Below are 15,066 nucleotides of genomic sequence, written 5' to 3' on the forward strand. Positions count from 1 at the left end.
ACATACCTAGAGCTGAGAGAAGCCTCCTCTTGAGGTGCTTGTGGTAAGGTGGTATTCCTCTGGAGTCGAAGCCAGGGAGTAACCTCTCATCTCGAGTTGATTTTTGGCCCACGGAGCTCTTTCGTGTTGCTGCAGTGACCTCAGGATCCCTCTAGCCTTGAAACAGTGTTCTTGGGGTTTCTCTGGAGTGCCATCAAGGAAATCAAGGCTCCTTTCATGTGTGATGTGCAACACGGAATTGCTCTGCACGCAGTGCAGGGGAATCGGGCCTCATCTCGCATCGAGGGGGAAGTCTCATGGTTTTTCTCGAGTTGCTGCGGGAACCTGGGGTATATTCTCGAGTTACCACGGGGATGGCCCTTCCACACACGTGTTTGTTCAGCCACGTCAGGACTCTTGCCTAGTTGCGAGACACAACTCGGGATTCTCCTCGAGGCTTGGCAAGGCAATTGGGACGCCTCTCCAGCTGAGGCGGGAGACCAAGGGTCCCTTTCCACGTGCCACAGGAATCCTGGGACTCCTATCAAGTTTCACGAGGAGTCAGGCTTCGTCTCCTTTGGAGGCACTGATCTCCGCGTACCTCTGGAGTTTTCAAAGGATGTGAGGCCTCCGGTCGCGATGAGGTGGGGAACTAGGTCTTTCTCTGTGGTCTCCACAGGGGATTCAGACATCCTTTCTTCTTGGGAGATGCAAGACGAGCCTGCATTCAAGTCACTGCAGGGATATCCTGCCTTATTTCGAGTCAGGGAATCGCGGTGTCCATTCCACTTGAGGCCGCAAACTCAGGGTCCCTCTCACATACCTAGAGCTGAGAGAAGCCTCCTCTTGAGGTGCTTTTGGTAAAGTGGTATTCCTCTGGAGTCGAAGCCAGGGACTAACCTCTCATCTCGAGTTGATTTTTGGCCCACGGAGCTCTTTCGTGTTGCTACAGTGACCTCAGGATCCCTCTAGCCTTGAAACAGTGTTCTTGGGGTTTCTCTGGAGTGCCATCAAGGAAATCAAGGCTCCTTTCATGTGTGATGTGCAACACGGAATTGCTCTGCACGCAGTGCAGGGGAATCGGGCCTCATCTCGCGGCGAGGGGGAAGTCTCATGGTTTTTCTCGAGTTGCGGCGGGAACCTGGGGTATATTCTCGAGTTACGACGGGGATGGCCCTTCCACCCACGTGTTTGTTCAGCGACGTCAGGACTCCTGCCTAGTTGCGAGGGACAACTCTGGATTCTCCTCGAGGCTTGGCAGGGCAATTGGGACGCCTCTCCAGCTGAGGCGGGAGACCAAGTGTCCCTTTCCAAGTGCCACAGGAATCCTGGGACTCCTATCAAGTTTCACGAGGAGTCAGGCATCGTCTCCTTTGGAGGCACTGATCTCCGCGTACCTCTGGAGTTTTCAAAGGATGTGAGGCTATCGGTCGCGATGAGGTGGGGAACTAAGTCTTTCTCTGTGCTTTCCACAGGGGATTCAGACATCCTTTCGTCTTGGGAGATGCAAGACGAGCCTGCATTGAAGTCACTGCAGGGATATCCGGCCTTATTTCGAGTCAGGGCATCGCGGTGTCCATTCCACTTGAGGCTGCAAACTCAGGGTCCCTCTCACATACCTAGAGCTGAGAGAAGCCTCCTCTTGAGGTGCTTGTGGTAAGGTGGTATTCCTTTGGAGACGAAGCCAGGGACTAACCTCTCTTTTCGAGTTGATTTTTGGTCCACAGAGTTCTTTCGTGTTGCTGCAGTGACCTCAGGATCCCTCTATCCTTGAAACAGTGTTCTTGGGGTTTCTCTGGAGTGCCATCAAGGAACTCAAGGCTCCTTTCATGTGTGATGTGCAAGACGGAATTGCTCTGCACGCAGTACAGGGGAATCGGGCTTCATCTCGCATCGAGGGGGAAGTCTCATGGTTTTTCTCGAGTTGCGGCGGGAACCTGGGGTATATTCTCGAGTTACGACGGGGATGTCCCTTCCACCCACGTGTTTGTTCAGCCACGTCAGGACTCCTGCCTAGTTGCGAGGGACAACTCGGGATTCTCCTCGAGGCTTGGCAGGGCAATTGGAACGCCTCTCCAGCTGAGGCGGGAGACCAAGGGTCCCTTTCCACGTGCCACAAGAATCCTGGGACTCCTATCAAGTTTCACGAGGAGTCAGGCATCGTCTCCTTTGGAGGCACTGATCTCCGGGTACCTCTGGAGTTTTCAAAGGATGTGAGGCCTCCGGTCGCGATGAGGTGGGGAACTAGGTGTTTCTCTGTGGTCTCCACAGGGGATTCAGACATCCTTTCTTCTTGGGAGATGCAAGACGAGCCTGCATTCAAGTCACTGCAGGGATATCCGGCCTTATTTCGAGTCAGGGCATCGCGGTGCCCATTCCACTTGAGGCCGCAAACTCAGGATCCCTCTCACATACCTAGAGCTGAGAGAAGCCTCCTCTTGAGGTGCTTGTGGTAAGGTGGTATTCCTCAGGAGTCGAAGCCAGGGACTAACCTCTCATCTCGTGTTGATTCTTGGTCCACGGAGCTCTTTCGTGTTGCTACAGTGACCTCAGGATCCCTCTAGCCTTGAAACAGTGTTCTTGGGGTTTCTCTGGAGTGCCATCAAGGAAATCAAGGCTCCTTTCATGTGTGATGTGCAACACGGAATTGCTCTGCACGCAGTGCAGGGGAATCGGGCCTCATCTCGCGGCGAGGGGGAAGTCTCATGGTTTTTCTCGAGTTGCGGCGGGAACCTGGGGTATATTCTCGAGTTACGACGGGGATGGCCCTTCCACCCACGTGTTTGTTCAGCGACGTCAGGACTCCTGCCTAGTTGCGAGGGACAACTCTGGATTCTCCTCGAGGCTTGGCAGGGCAATTGGGACGCCTCTCCAGCTGAGGCGGGAGACCAAGTGTCCCTTTCCAAGTGCCACAGGAATCCTGGGACTCCTATCAAGTTTCACGAGGAGTCAGGCATCGTCTCCTTTGGAGGCACTGATCTCCGCGTACCTCTGGAGTTTTCAAAGGATGTGAGGCTATCGGTCGCGATGAGGTGGGGAACTAAGTCTTTCTCTGTGCTTTCCACAGGGGATTCAGACATCCTTTCGTCTTGGGAGATGCAAGACGAGCCTGCATTGAAGTCACTGCAGGGATATCCGGCCTTATTTCGAGTCAGGGCATCGCGGTGTCCATTCCACTTGAGGCTGCAAACTCAGGGTCCCTCTCACATACCTAGAGCTGAGAGAAGCCTCCTCTTGAGGTGCTTGTGGTAAGGTGGTATTCCTTTGGAGACGAAGCCAGGGACTAACCTCTCTTTTCGAGTTGATTTTTGGTCCACAGAGTTCTTTCGTGTTGCTGCAGTGACCTCAGGATCCCTCTATCCTTGAAACAGTGTTCTTGGGGTTTCTCTGGAGTGCCATCAAGGAACTCAAGGCTCCTTTCATGTGTGATGTGCAAGACGGAATTGCTCTGCACGCAGTACAGGGGAATCGGGCTTCATCTCGCATCGAGGGGGAAGTCTCATGGTTTTTCTCGAGTTGCGGCGGGAACCTGGGGTATATTCTCGAGTTACGACGGGGATGTCCCTTCCACCCACGTGTTTGTTCAGCCACGTCAGGACTCCTGCCTAGTTGCGAGGGACAACTCGGGATTCTCCTCGAGGCTTGGCAGGGCAATTGGAACGCCTCTCCAGCTGAGGCGGGAGACCAAGGGTCCCTTTCCACGTGCCACAAGAATCCTGGGACTCCTATCAAGTTTCACGAGGAGTCAGGCATCGTCTCCTTTGGAGGCACTGATCTCCGGGTACCTCTGGAGTTTTCAAAGGATGTGAGGCCTCCGGTCGCGATGAGGTGGGGAACTAGGTGTTTCTCTGTGGTCTCCACAGGGGATTCAGACATCCTTTCTTCTTGGGAGATGCAAGACGAGCCTGCATTCAAGTCACTGCAGGGATATCCGGCCTTATTTCGAGTCAGGGCATCGCGGTGCCCATTCCACTTGAGGCCGCAAACTCAGGATCCCTCTCACATACCTAGAGCTGAGAGAAGCCTCCTCTTGAGGTGCTTGTGGTAAGGTGGTATTCCTCAGGAGTCGAAGCCAGGGACTAACCTCTCATCTCGTGTTGATTCTTGGTCCACGGAGCTCTTTCGTGTTGCTACAGTGACCTCAGGATCCCTCTAGCCTTGAAACAGTGTTCTTGGGGTTTCTCTGGAGTGCCATCAAGGAAATCAAGGCTCCTTTCATGTGTGATGTGCAACACGGAATTGCTCTGCACGCAGTGCAGGGGAATCGGGCCTCATCTCGCGGCGAGGGGGAAGTCTCATGGTTTTTCTCGAGTTGCTGCGGGAACCTGGGGTATATTCTCGAGTTACGACGGGGATGGCCTTTCCACACACGTGTGTGTTCAGCCATGTCAGGACTCCTGCCTAGTTGCGAGGGACAACTCGGGATTCTCCTCGAGACTTTGCAGGGCAATTGGGACCCCTCTCCAGCTGAGACTGGAGACCAAGGGTCCCTTTCCACGTGCCACAGGAATCCTGGGTCTCCTATCAAGTTTCACGAGGAGTCAGGCATCGTCTCCTTTGGAGGCACTGATCTCCGCATACCTCTGGAGTTTTCAAAGGATTTGAGGCCTCCTGTCGCGATGAGCTGGGGAACTAGGTCTTTCTCTGTGGTCTCCACAGGGGATTCATACACCCTTTCGTCTTGGGAGATGCAAGACGAGCCTGCATTCCAGTCACTGCAGGGATATCCGGCCTTATTTCGAGTCAGGGCATCGCGGTGTCCATTCCACTTGAGGCCGCAAACTCAGGGTCCCTCTCACATACCTAGAGCTGAGAGAAGCCTCCTCTTGAGGTGCTTGTGGTAAGGTGGTATTCCTCTGGAGTCGAAGCCAGGGACTAACCTCTCATCTCGAGTTGATTTTTGGTCCACGGAGCTCTTTCGTGTTGCTACAGTGACCTCAGGATCCCTCTAGCCTTGAAACAGTGTTCTTGGGGTTTCTCTGGAGTGCCATCAAGGAAATCAAGGCTCCTTTCATGTGTGATGTGCAACACAGAATTGCTCTGCATGCAGTGCAGGGGAATCGGGCCTCATCTCGCGGCGAGGGGGAAGTCTCATGGTTTTTCTCGAGTTGCGGCGGGAACCTGGGGTATATTCTCGAGTTACGACGGGGATGGCCCTTCCACACACGTGTTTGTTCAGCCACGTCAGGACTCTTGCCTAGTTGCGAGACACAACTCGGGATTCTCCTCGAGTCTTGGCAAGGCAATTGGGACACCTCTCCAGCTGAGGCGGGAGACCAAGGGTCCCTTTCCACGTGCCACAGGAATCCTGGGACTCCTATCAAGTTTCACGAGGAGTCAGGCATTGTCTCCTTTGGAGGCACTGATCTCCGCGTACCTCTGGAGTTTTCAAAGGATGTGAGGCCTCCGGTCGCGATTAGGTGGGGAACTAGGTCTTTCTCTGTGGTCTCCACAGGGGATTCAGACATCCTTTCATCTTGGGAGATGCAAGACGAGCCTGCATTCAAGTCACTGCAGGGATATCCAGCCTTATTTCGCGACAGGGCATCGCGGTGTCCATTCCACTTGAGGCCGCAAACTCAGGGTCCCTCTCACATACCTAGAGCTGAGAGAAGCCTCCTCTTGAGGTGCTTGTGGTAAGGTGGTATTCCTCTGGAGTCGAAGCCAGGGACTAACCTCTCATCTCGAGTTGATTTTTGGCCCACGGAGCTCTTTCGTGTTGCTACAGTGACCTCAGGATCCCTCTAGCCTTGAAACAGTGTTCTTGGGGTTTCTCTGGAGTGCCATGAAGGAAATCAAGGCTCCTTTCATGTGTGATGTGCAACACGGAATTGCTCTGCACGCAGTGCAGGGGAATCGGGCCTCATCTCGCGGCGAGGGGGAAGTCTCATGGTTTTTCTCGAGTTGCGGCGGGAACCTGGGGTATATTCTCGAGTTACGACGGGGATGGCCCTTCCACCCACGTGTTTCTTCAGCGACGTCAGGACTCCTGCCTAGTTGCGAGGGACAACTCTGGATTCTCCTCGAGGCTTTGCAGGGCAATTGGGATGCCTCTCCAGCTGAGGCGGGAGACCAAGTGTCCCTTTCCAAGTGCCACAGGAATCCTGGGACTCCTATCAAGTTTCACGAGGAGTCAGGCATCGTCTCCTTTGGAGGCACTGATCTCCGCTTACCTCTGGAATTTTCAAAGGATGTGAGGCTATCTGTCGCGATGAGGTGGGGAACTAAGTCTTTCTCTGTGCTTTCCACAGGGGATTCAGACATCCTTTCGTCCTGGGAGATGCAAGACGAGCCTTCATTGAAGTCACTGCAGGGATATCCGGCCTTATTTCGAGTCAGGGCATCGCGGTGTCCATTCCACTTGAGGCCGCAAACTCAGGGTCCCTCTCACATACCTAGAGCTGAGAGAAGCCTCCTCTTGAGGTGCTTGTGGTAAGGTGGTATTCCTCTGGAGACGAATCCAGGGACTAACCTCTCTTTTCGAGTTGATTTTTGGTCCACAGAGTTCTTTCGTGTTGCTACAGTGACCTCAGGATCCCTCTAGCCTTGAAACAGTGTTCTTGGGGTTTCTCTGGAGTGCCATCAAGGAAATCAAGGCTCCTTTCATGTGTGATGTGCAAGACGGAATTGCTCTGCACGCAGTACAGGGGAATCGGGCCTCATCTCGCATCGAGGGGGAAGTCTCATGGTTTTTCTCGAGTTGCGGCGGGAACCTGGGGTATATTCTCGAGTTACGACGGGGATGTCCCTTCCACCCACGTGTTTGTTCAGCCACGTCAGGACTCCTGCCTAGTTGCGAGGGACAACTCGGGATTCTCCTCGAGGCTTGGCAGGGCAATTGGAACGCCTCTCCAGCTGAGGCGGGAGACCAAGGGTCCCTTTCCACGTGCCACAAGAATCCTGGGACTCCTATCAAGTTTCACGAGGATTCAGGCATCGTCTCCTTTGGAGGCACTGATCTCCGCGTACCTCTGGAGTTTTCAAAGGATGTGAGGCCTCCGGTCGCGATGAGGTGGGGAACTAGGTGTTTCTCTGTGGTCTCCACAGGGGATTCAGACATCCTTTCTTCTTGGGAGATGCAAGACGAGCCTGCATTCAAGTCACTGCAGGGATATCCGGCCTTATTTCGAGTCAGGGCATCGCGGTGTCCATTCCACTTGAGGCCGCAAACTCAGGGTCCCTCTCACATACCTAGAGCTGAGAGAAGCCTCCTCTTGAGGTGCTTGTGGTAAGGTGGTATTCCTCTGGAGTCGAAGCCAGGGACTAACCTCTCATCTCGAGTTGATTTTTGGCCCACGGAGCTCTTTCGTGTTGCTACAGTGACGTCAGGATCCCTCTAGCCTTGAAACAGTGTTCTTGGGATTTCTCTGGAGTGCCATCAAGGAAATCAAGGCTCCTTTCATGTGTGATGTGCAACACGGATTTGCTCTGCACGCAGTGCAGGGGAATCGGGCCTCATTTCGCGGCGAGGGGGAAGTCTCATGGTTTTTCTCGAGTTGCGGCGGGAACCTTGGGTATATTCTCGAGTTTCGACGGGGACGGCCCTTCCACCACGTGTTTCTTCAGCGACGTCAGGACTCCTGCCTAGTTGCGAGGGACAACTCGGGATTCTCCTCGAGGCTTTGCAGGGCAATTGGGACGCCTCTCCAGCTGAGACGGGAGACCAAGGGTCCCTTTCCACGTGCCACAGGAATCCTGGGTCTCCTATCAAGTTTCACGAGGAGTCAGGCATCGTCTCCTTTGGAGGCACTGATCTCCGCATACCTCTGGAGTTTTCAAAGGATTTGAGGCCTCCTGTCGCGATGAGGTGGGGAACTAGGTCTTTCTCTGTGGTCTCCACAGGGGATTCAGACACCCTTTCGTCTTGGGAGATGCAAGACGAGCCTGCATTGAAGTCACTGCAGGGATATCCGGCCTTATTTCGAGTCAGGGCATCGCGGTGTCCATTCCACTTGAGGCCGCAAACTCAGGGTCCCTCGCACATACCTAGAGCTGAGAGAAGCCTCCTCTTGAGGTGCTTGTGGTAAGGTGGTATTCCTCTGGAGTCGAAGCCAGGGACTAACCTCTCATCTCGAGTTGATTTTTGGTCCACGGAGCTCTTTCGTGTTGCTACAGTGACCTCAGGATCCCTCTAGCCTTGAAACAGTGTTCTTGGGGTTTCTCTGGAGTGCCATGAAGGAAATCAAGGCTCCTTTCATGTGTGATGTGCAACACAGAATTCCTCTGCACGCAGTGCAGGGGAATCGGGCCTCATCTCGCGGCGAGGGGGAAGTCTCATGGTTTTTCTCGAGTTGCTGCGGGAACCTGGGGTATATTCTCGAGTTACCACGGGGATGGCCCTTCCACACACGTGTTTGTTCAGCCACGTCAGGACTCTTGCCTAGTTGCGAGACACAACTCGGGATTCTCCTCGAGGCTTGGCAAGGCAATTGGGACGCCTCTCCAGCTGAGGCGGGAGACCAAGTGTCCCTTTCCACGTGCCACAGAAATCCTGGGACTCCTATCAAGTTTCACGAGGAGTCAGGCATCGTCTCCTTTGGAGGCACTGATCTCCGCGTACCTCTGGAGTTTTCAAAGGATGTGAGGCCTCCGGTCGCGATGAGGTGGGGAACTAGGTCTTTCTCTGTGGTCTCCACAGGGGATTCAGACATCCTTTCTTCTTGGGAGATGCAAGACGAGCCTGCATTCAAGTCACTGCAAGGATATCCGGCCTTATTTCGAGTCAGGGCATCGCGGTGTCCATTCCACTTGAGGCCGCAAACTCAGGGTCCCTCTCACATACCTAGAGCTGAGAGAAGCCTCCTCTTGAGGTGCTTGTGGTAAGGTGGTATTCCTCTGGATTCGAAGCCAGGGACTAACCTCTCATCTCGAGTTGATTTTTGGCCCACGGAGCTCTTTCGTGTTGCTACAGTGACCTCAGGATCCCTCTAGCCTTGAAACAGTGTTCTTGGGGTTTCTCTGGAGTGCCATCAAGGAAATCAAGGCTCCTTTCATGTGTGATGTGCAACACGGAATTGCTCTGCACGCAGTGCAGGGGAATCGGGCCTCATCTCGCGGCGAGGGGGAAGTCTCATGGTTTTTCTCGAGTTGCGGCGGGAACCTGGGGTATATTCTCGAGTTACGACGGGGATGGCCCTTCCACCCACGTGTTTCTTCAGCGACGTCAGGACTCCTGCCTAGTTGCGAGGGACAACTCGGGATTCTCCTCGAGGCTTTGCAGGGCAATTGGGACGCCTCTCCAGCTGAGACGGCAGACCAAGGGTCCCTTTCCACGTGCCACAGGAATCCTGGGACTCCTATCAAGTTTCACGAGGAGTCAGGCATCGTCTCCTTTGGAGGCACTGATCTCCGCGTACCTCTGGAGTTTTCAAAGGATTTGAGGCCTCCTGTCGCGATGAAGTGGGGAACTAGTTCTTGCTCTGTGGTCTCCACAGGGGATTCAGACACCCTTTCGTCTTGGGAGATGCAAGACGAGCCTGCATTGAAGTCACTGCAGGGATATCCGGCCTTATTTCGAGTCAGGGCATCGCGGTGTCCATTCCACTTGAGGCCGCAAACTCAGGGTCCCTCTCACATACCTAGAGCTGAGAGAAGCCTCCTCTTGAGGTGCTTGTGGTAAGGTGGTATTCCTCTGGAGTCGAAGCCAGGGACTAACCTCTCATCTCGAGTTGATTTTTGGTCCACGGAGCATTTTCGTGTTGCTACAGTGACCTCAGGATCCCTCTAGCCTTGAAACAGTGTTCTTGGGGTTTCTCTGGAGTGCCATGAAGGAAATCAAGGCTCCTTTCATGTGTGATGTGCAACACAGAATTCCTCTGCACGCAGTGCAGGGGAATCGGGCCTCATCTCGCGGCGAGGGGGAAGTCTCATGGTTTTTCTCGAGTTGCTGCGGGAACCTGGGGTATATTCTCGAGTTACCACGGGGATGGCCCTTCCACACACGTGTTTGTTCAGCCACGTCAGGATTCTTGCCTAGTTGCGAGACACAACTCGGGATTCTCCTCGAGGCTTTGCAGGGCAATTGGGACGCCTCTCCAGCTGAGGCGGGAGACCAAGGGTCCCTTTCCACGTGCCACAGGAATCCTGGGACTCCTATCAAGTTTCACGAGGAGTCAGGCATCGTCTCCTTTGGAGGCACTGATCTCCGCGTACCTCTGGAGTTTTCAAAGGATGTGAGGCCTCCGGTCGCGATGAGGTGGGGAACTAGGTCTTTCTCTGTGGTCTCCACAGGGGATTCAGACATCCTTTCTTCTTGGGAGATGCAAGACGAGCCTGCATTCAAGTCACTGCAGGGATATCCGGCCTTATTTCGAGTCAGGGCATCGCGGTGTCCATTCCACTTGAGGCCGCAAACTCAGGATCCCTCTCACATACCTAGAGCTGAGAGAAGCCTCCTCTTGAGGTGCTTGTGGTAAGGTGGTATTCCTCAGGAGTCGAAGCCAGGGACTAACCTCTCATCTCGTGTTGATTCTTGGTCCACGGAGCTCTTTCGTGTTGCTACAGTGACCTCAGGATCCCTCTAGCCTTGAAACAGTGTTCTTGGGGTTTCTCTGGAGTGCCATCAAGGAAATCAAGGCTCCTTTCATGTGTGATGTGCAACACGGAATTGCTCTGCACGCAGTGCAGGGGAATCGGGCCTCATCTCGCGGCGAGGGGGAAGTCTCATGGTTTTTCTCGAGTTGCGGCGGGAACCTGGGGTATATTCTCGAGTTACGACGGGGATGGCCTTTCCACACACGTGTGTGTTCAGCCATGTCAGGACTCCTGCCTAGTTGCGAGGGACAACTCGGGATTCTCCTCGAGGCTTTGCAGGGCAATTGGGACGCCTCTCCAGCTGAGACGGGAGACCAAGGGTCCCTTTCCACGTGCCACAGGAATCCTGGGTCTCCTATCAAGTTTCACGAGGAGTCAGGCATCTTCTCCTTTGGAGGCACTGATCTCCGCGTACCTCTGGAGTTTTCAAAGGATGTGAGGCCTCCGGTCGCGATGAGGTGGGGAACTAGGTCTTTCTCTGTGCTCTCCCCAGGGGATTCAGACATCCTTTCTTCTTGGGAGATGCAAGACGAGCCTGCATTCAAGTCACTGCAGGGATATCCGGCCTTATTTCGAGTCAGGGCATCGCGGTGTCCATTCCACTTGAGGCCGCAAACTCAGGGTCCCTCTCACATACCTAGAGCTGAGAGAAGCCTCCTCTTGAGGTGCTTGTGGTAAGGTGGTATTCCTCTGGAGTCGAAGCCAGGGACTAACCTCTCATCTCGAGTTGATTTTTGGCCCACGGAGCTCTTTCGTGTTGCTACAGTGACCTCAGGATCCCTCTAGCCTTGAAACAGTGTTCTTGGGGTTTCTCTGGAGTGCCATCAAGGAAATCAAGGCTCCTTTCATGTGTGATGTGCAACACGGAATTCCTCTGCACGCAGTGCAGGGGAATCGGGCCTCATCTCGCATCGAGGGGGAAGTCTCATGGTTTTTCTCGAGTTGCGGCGGGAACCTGGGGTATATTCTCGAGTTACCACGGGGATGGCCCTTCCACACACGTGTTTGTTCAGCCACGTCAGGACTCTTGCCTAGTTGCGAGACACAACTCGGGATTCTCCTCGAGGCTTGGCAAGGCAATTGGGACGCCTCTCCAGCTGAGGCGGGAGACCAAGGGTCCCTTTCCACGTGCCACAGGAATCCTGGGACTCCTATCAAGTTTCACGAGGAGTCAGGCATCGTCTCCTTTGGAGGCACTGATCTCCGCGTACCTCTGGAGTTTTCAAAGGATGTGAGGCTATCGGTCGCGATGAGGTGGGGAACTAAGTCTTTCTCTGTGCTTTCCACAGGGGATTCAGACATCCTTTCGTCTTGGGAGATGCAAGACGAGCCTGCATTGAAGTCCCTGCAGGGATATCCGGCCTTATTTCGAGTCAGGGCATCGCGGTGTCCATTCCACTTGAGGCTGCAAACTCAGGGTCCCTCTCACATACCTAGAGCTGAGAGAAGCCTCCTCTTGAGGTGCTTGTGGTAAGGTGGTATTCCTCTGGAGACGAAGCCAGGGACTAACCTCTCTTTTCGAGTTGATTTTTGGTCCACAGAGTTCTTTCGTGTTGCTACAGTGACCTCAGGATCCCTCTATCCTTGAAACAGTGTTCTTGGGGTTTCTCTGGAGTGCCATCAAGGAAATCATGGCTCCTTTCATGTGTGATGTGCAAGACGGAATTGCTCTGCACGCAGTACAGGGGAATCGGGCTTCATCTCGCATCGAGGGGGAAGTCTCATGGTTTTTCTCGAGTTGCGGCGGGAACCTGGGGTATATTCTCGAGTTACGACGGGGATGGCCCTTCCACCCACGTGTTTGTTCAGCCACGTCAGGACTCCTGCCTAGTTGCGAGGGACAACTCGGGATTCTCCTCGAGGCTTGGCAGGGCAATTGGAACGCCTCTCCAGCTGAGGCGGGAGACCAAGGGTCCCTTTCCACGTGCCACAAGAATCCTGGGACTCCTATCAAGTTTCACGAGGAGTCAGGCATCGTCTCCTTTGGAGGCACTGATCTCCGCGTACCTCTGGAGTTTTCAAAGGATGTGAGGCCTCCGGTCGCGATGAGGTGGGGAACTAGGTGTTTCTCTGCGGTCTCCACAGGGGATTCAGACATCCTTTCTTCTTGGGAGATGCAAGACGAGCCTGCATTCAAGTTTCTGCAGGGATATCCGGCCTTATTTCGAGTCAGGGCATCGCGGTGTCCATTCCACTTGAGGCCGCAAACTCAGGATCCCTCTCACATACCTAGAGCTGAGAGAAGCCTCCTCTTGAGGTGCTTGTGGTAAGGTGGTATTCCTCAGGAGTCGAAGCCAGGGACTAACCTCTCATCTCGTGTTGATTCTTGGTCCACGGAGCTCTTTCGTGTTGCTACAGTGACCTCAGGATCCCTCTAGCCTTGAAACAGTGTTCTTGGGGTTTCTCTGGAGTGCCATCAAGGAAATCAAGGCTCCTTTCATGTGTGATGTGCAACACGGAATTGCTCTGCACGCAGTGCAGGGGAATCGGGCCTCATCTCGCGGCGAGGGGGAAGTCTCATGGTTTTTCTCGAGTTGCGGCTGGAACCTGGGGTATATTCTCGAGTTACGACGGGGATGGCCTTTTCACACACGTGTGTGTTCAGCCATGTCAGGACTCCTGCCTAGTTGCGAGGGACAACTCGGGATTCTCCTCGAGGCTTTGCAGGGCAATTGGGACGCCTCTCCAGCTGAGACGGGAGACCAAGGGTCCCTTTCCACGTGCCACAGGAATCCTGGGTCTCCTATCAAGTTTCACGAGGAGTCAGGCATCGTCTCCTTTGGAGGCACTGATCTCCGCATACCTCTGGAGTTTTCAAAGGATTTGAGGCCTCCTGTCGCGATGAGGTGGGGAACTAGGTCTTTCTCTGTGGTCTCCACAGGGGATTCATACACCCTTTCGTCTTGGGAGATGCAAGACGAGCCTGCATTCCAGTCACTGCAGGGATATCCGGCCTTATTTCGAGTCAGGGCATCGCGGTGTCCATTCCACTTGAGGCCGCAAACTCAGGATCCCTCTCACATACCTAGAGCTGAGAGAAGCCTCCTCTTGAGGTGCTTGTGGTAAGGTGGTATTCCTCAGGAGTCGAAGCCAGGGACTAACCTCTCATCTCGTGTTGATTCTTGGTCCACGGAGCTCTTTCGTGTTGCTACAGTGACCTCAGGATCCCTCTAGCCTTGAAACAGTGTTCTTGGGGTTTCTCTGGAGTGCCATGAAGGAAATCAAGGCTCCTTTCATGTGTGATGTGCAACACGGAATTGCTCTGCACGCAGTGCAGGGGAATCGGGCCTCATCTCGCGGCGAGGGGGAAGTCTCATGGTTTTTCTCGAGTTGCGGCGGGAACCTGGGGTATATTCTCGAGTTACGACGGGGATGGCCCTTCCACCCACGTGTTTCTTCAGCGACGTCAGGACTCCTGCCTAGTTGCGAGGGACAACTCTGGATTCTCCTCGAGGCTTTGCAGGGCAATTGGGACGCCTCTCCAGCTGAGGCGGGAGACCAAGTGTCCCTTTCCAAGTGCCACAGGAATCCTGGGACTCCTATCAAGTTTCACGAGGAGTCAGGCATCGTCTCCTTTGGAGGCACTGATCTCCGCTTACCTCTGGAGTTTTCAAAGGATGTGAGGCTATCGGTCGCGATGAGGTGGGGAACTAAGTCTTTCTCTGTGCTTTCCACAGGGGATTCAGACATCCTTTCGTCCTGGGAGATGCAAGACGAGCCTGCATTGAAGTCACTGCAGGGATATCCGGCCTTATTTCGAGTCAGGGCATCGCGGTGTCCATTCCACTTGAGGCCGCAAACTCAGGGTCCCTCTCACATACCTAGAGCTGAGAGAAGCCTCCTCTTGAGGTGCTTGTGGTAAGGTGGTATTCCTCTGGAGACGAATCCAGGGACTAACCTCTCTTTTCGAGTTGATTTTTGGTCCACAGAGTTCTTTCGTGTTGCTACAGTGACCTCAGGATCCCTCTATCCTTGAAACAGTGTTCTTGGGGTTTCTCTGGAGTGCCATCAAGGAAATCAAGGCTCCTTTCATGTGTGATGTGCAAGACGGAATTGCTCTGCACGCAGTACAGGGGAATCGGGCCTCATCTCGCATCGAGGGGGAAGTCTCATGGTTTTTCTCGAGTTGCGGCGGGAACCTGGGGTATATTCTCGAGTTACGACGGGGATGGCCCTTCCACCCACGTGTTTGTTCAGCCACGTCAGGACTCCTGCCTAGTTGCGAGGGACAACGCTGGATTCTCCTCGAGGCTTGGCACGGCAATTGGAACGCCTCTCCAGCTGAGGCGGGAGACCAAGGGTCCCTTTCCACGTGCCACAAGAATCGTGGGACTCCTATCAAGTTTCACGAGGAGTCAGGCATCGTCTCCTTTGGAGGCACTGATCTCCGCGTACCTCTGGAGTTTTCAAAGGATGTGAGGCCTCTGGTCGCGATGAGGTGGGGAACTAGGTCTTTCTCTGTGGTCTCCACAGGGGATTCAGACATCCTTTCTTCTTGGGAGATGCAAGACGAGCCTGCATTCAAGTCACTGCAGGGATATCCGGCCTTATTTC

The sequence above is a fragment of the Cervus elaphus genome, chromosome 9, assembly GCF_910594005.1.
Source record: "Cervus elaphus chromosome 9, mCerEla1.1, whole genome shotgun sequence".
Lineage (NCBI taxonomy): Eukaryota > Metazoa > Chordata > Mammalia > Artiodactyla > Cervidae > Cervus > Cervus elaphus.